This window comes from Pygocentrus nattereri, chromosome 6 (assembly GCF_015220715.1).
Source record: "Pygocentrus nattereri isolate fPygNat1 chromosome 6, fPygNat1.pri, whole genome shotgun sequence".
Classification (NCBI taxonomy): Eukaryota; Metazoa; Chordata; class Actinopteri; order Characiformes; family Serrasalmidae; genus Pygocentrus; species Pygocentrus nattereri.
Window position 1 is genome coordinate 1,448,904 of NC_051216.1, and position 4,546 is coordinate 1,453,449.

General features: G+C 41.3%; 1 pseudogene; it reads right to left on the reverse strand.

The window, feature by feature from the left end:
• LOC108412116 overlaps window positions 1-3,645 on the reverse strand; it is an 8,290-nt pseudogene extending 4,645 nt beyond the window's left edge.
• Window positions 3,646-4,546: the final 901 nt, after the last annotated feature.

Genomic DNA, 4,546 nt, shown 5'->3' on the forward strand with positions numbered 1-4,546 from the left:
TATGATCTCTCTCAGCTCTGCGTCTGTTATTATGATCTCTCAGCTCTGCGTCTGTTATTATGAACTCTCGGCTCTGCATCTGTTATTATGAACTCTCTCAGCTCTGCGTCTGTTATGATCTCTCTCAGCTCTGCGTCTGTTATTATGAACTCTCGGCTCTGCGTCTGTTATTATGAACTCTCAGCTCTGCGTCTGTTATTATGATCTCTCAGCTCTGCGTCTGTTATTATGATCTCTCAGCTCTGCGTCTGTTATGATCTCTCTCAGCTCTGCGTCTGTTATTATGATCTCTCTCAGCTCTGCGTCTATAATAGTTATGATCTATTATAATAATTATCTTCTTCAAACACCTTGAAACTCAGCTGTATCTTGTTTCTCACAGACCTTATACAACACTGGAGGCACTAGTGAACGGTAAGGTGTGCGATCATGAACTTGAAGAAATGCTTCAGGTATTTTATACAACCAGACACTGAACTCTCCACACTGTTTATCAGAGAACTACAGAATATCTGATAAACAGTGCTGAGATCATCTGTAATCTCTCACCTATTCTGGAGACCTTTCTGAACTCCTCTTCACAGAGCTGCTCCACTTTCTCTCTCAGCTGGGACACAGAGTTTAACACCTCCTGAAAGGAGTTATTAGGACTGAATATGATGGAGGTCAGTCCTGCAGATCCAGGAGGAACTGAGAGGGGCTGGAAACTCTACAGAGAACCAAAACACAACAAGACAGTGTTTCACAGCCCAAACACTCTTCTTACATCAGTTTACTCTCAAATAAGAGGAGCTAATAGAGACTGAGAGGATCCTGGTTTTAGGAACTGCTGGATTTAAAAGGTGTTGTGTGTTTATTTCTACCTTAATTGTGTTTCAGACTGTTTTAAAGTGGCTAATGTTCAACTGAGTCTTACAAAACCTGATCTACACTCAACTAATTATGGATTAAGGCTGTATCTCTAAATTTGTATTTATTTCAAAGAATTTGATTTTTTTTATTAAAGTAAATCTTCTCAAACAACATTTTAGAAAAGTCCAGACTTTCTTAGTTCTAAATTATATTCTGAGACATGCTGACTCTGGGAAAGTCTCTGTTTTGCTATTGCTACATCTTAGCACAGTTTTCAATACTGATAACTTTGTTTTTGGAGATCATGAACGGCTGTACATTGGAATTTATCTTATTTACGCAGTAAAAATGTTTATTGTTTACTATAACAAGATGTCTTATCTGTGGGATGCCTCAGGGCTCCATTCTTGGCCCTATTTTATTTTCACTCTATGTGCTTCCTTGTTTTTAATCCTGGTTAACTTGTGTTTTAATCTTTTTCAAATTTATGCTGATGTGACTTGATCTTTCCATACTATACAACAAAATGAGAAAATGAAACTGATTGTCCATCAGCTATTAATCACCAATGTTTTGTATCTTCCATAAGTTCACACAAATCAGATTTTTTACAATATTTCACAGGATTTGATGAAAGCTATATACAATCTTGACATCCTGTACTGCTTTATAAACTTCTTTTAATCCAAAAGTTCCCACACTTTCACTAGGGATCAATAAAGTGCACCTAATTAGTCCAAAATGAAGCAGAAAATTTTCTTATATACATGTTTATGTAAGAAGAGACGCGATAATTGCAAAAAATATATTTATATTATTTTCAGTTATTTAATTTTGTAAAATGTCCAAAGACCGAGAGCTGCTTACAGATGTCAGATTAAAGCAGCAGTAAATGGGAGTTCCAGCCTCTTCTCTTCAGTCGTTGAGTGTATTTGGTGAATCTCAGTGTGGAGGTTCTGGTGGTGCTGGTACCTGGAGGAAATGGATGTGGTCCTCAGAGAGTGAAAGCTGCTCCAGCTCAGTGTTTCTCCTCCTCAGCTCTGAGATCTCCTGCTCCAGTTTCCTCAGGGCTCCTTTAGCTCGACTCACTGCAGCGTTCTCCTGATCTCTGATCAGCTCTGATACCTCAGAGCATCTTCGCTCAATGGAGCGGATCAGATCAGCAAAGATCTTCTCAGTGTTCGTCACTGCTGTCTGAGCAGAGCGCTGTTAAAGCAGAGAGAGGAGAGTCTGATCCAGACAGATCAATCAATCAATCTGTCTGTTTATCTATCTATCTATCTATCTATCTATCTATCTATCTATCTATCTATCTATCTATCTGTCTATCTGTCTGTCTGTCTGTCTGTCTGTCTGTCTGTCTGTATCTATTGCTGTTAGAGCAGAGAGAGGTGAAGAACCTGCGTTGTGAAGTGTATGAAGCTCATAATTTGTTGATAATATTAGATTTTAATGTAACCATCTTTGGATTATCTGTGGTGAAACGTTCTGTTTGGGTTGCTGAGTGGATCCTGTCTGACTGACTAACAGATCCTGAAACGGATCAATCCTCTTCTAGAAATCAGCTCTTGATCTTCTTCTCCAAACTCACCTTGTGAGACTCCACAGCGTGCCTCAGCTCCTCAGCCTCCTTCTCTCTCTCCTGGATACTCTGCTGGAATTGTGTCTTGTTTTCCATTAGCTTCTTCTTAGCTTCTTCTACAGAAACACAAGCCCATAATCCATCCACACAGCACTTAGAATGGAACATACACAGTATTATAAATACTGAAAATACAGGTTCTTTTCATCACTATTTAAAGCCTCAGAGTCTCACTGTATAAACCATTCCTGTTTCTGGAATGTGTCTGGAATGTTTGTGTTGGTGTCGTTTATCTGGTTGGCTGAGATTCTGGTACAGACAACGTGTTTAACAGGCTGGACTTAGTAAAGTCTGCTACAACAAACATCCTCAAGGTTTTATTTCAGCGAAGCTTCAAATGTTCACCGGCTGAGTTGAAGTTTTTATATGAAGAATGGGAAATTATTCCATTGAAATCGTAGGTTCTATAATGTATAAAGTGCTTTCAGATCTCGTTTTGCTCTGTTTCAGTTTAAAAAGACAACATTCTTACCTGTTTCTCAGCTCATGCTGCTGCAGCTGGTACTGTATCATGTCCTTTGTGGTCCTCCATGGTGCACAGCATGCAGATACACTGCTGGTCAGTGCGACAGTAAACCTCCAGATGTTTCTCATGCTGAGAGCAGATCTGCTCCTGGAGGCGTCTGGAGGCTTTGACAAGCTTGTGCTTCTGAAAGGCAGGAGATTGATAGTGAGGCTGGAGGTGAGTCTCACAGAACGAGGCCAGACACACCAGGCAGGACTTGACGGCTCTGAGTTTCCTCCCAATGCAGGCGTCACAGGTCACATCTCCAGGTCCAGCAGGCGAGCAAGCTGGAGAAGCAGCACGGAGCTCCGTCTTCTTCAGGTTCTCCATCATTTCAGCAAGCATCACGTTCTTGGATAAAACAGGTCTTGGCGTGAAGGAGCGTCTGCACTGAGGGCAGCTGTACTCCCCCTTCAGATCCTCCTGATCCCAGCAGCCGTTAATGCACACCAGACAGAAGCTGTGTCCACAGGGAGTGGTCACTGGATTATTCAGGACGTCCAGACAGACTGGACAGCTGAACTGATCCGCTGAAACACCGGCCATTTTACTGCAGATACACAAGCACCACGACAGAAACACCAGCGCAGTCAGAGATCCGTACAGCAGCAGCTCCGCGGTTGAAAGGAGTGAAGTTTCTGTTTCTCTGAACTGAAGAACAGAGACGTTTCCTGGTTCTGAGCGAGAACTGAAAGTGAAACTAGTTTGTCTGTCTGAGAGCATGCCTCTCAATTTAACCCTTTAACAGCTGAATAACTAAAGACTTGGTACTTCAGACCCACAGCACAATAAATATACTGTGAAGAAAAGCAACGTATAAACAGAAATAAACCTAAAACTGTAATAGTGGTGTTGGTCACAGCTTCTTGAGAAACAGGATATTTCAGACTGAAGCAGCTGATACTCCAAATGTTTAACACATTATTTGCAATGGGCTCCAAAAGTGCGTAAATAGATGTCTTTATTTCTAATTAACTTTCTTAATAACAATAATAAGCAATAAACAACAACAATGGTATTAATAATAATAACAATAATAATAGTAGTAGTAGTCATAGTAGAGATAATAATAGTAGAGATGATGAATGGTGGGAATGGAGGTTTGAGGGTTCAAGGTGACGCCGTTCCTGTTTTTCTGAGATACTTGGTGAGACTGTTTCTTCTTTTTATGTGGAGAAGATTATACAGCTGTGGTTATACTGAGTTGTGCATCTGTAATTAGAAAAGTGCAGGGCTGGTCAACAGGGCTCAGACTGTTAGACGCTCCAGGTGCCCTCGCCTCCAGCAGCAGATCCCCCGGCTCGAGGCGAATGGGTGGCGTCTTGACTGTTAGCTCTAAATCTAAATGTAATTAATATCAGATACTTCAACCAATTCACAATGAAAGCACCTTTGGTCTGAAACCAAAATTCAAGAGCGTGAGGTGGATCTCCACATGATCCTCTGGATACTGAATCTCTTCCTCAACAGGGAGCAGTTTGCAAGAGTTCATAGCTCCGTCTTTCCCGTCATGCTCACATCTACTGGTACTCTGTCTCCTCAGGGAT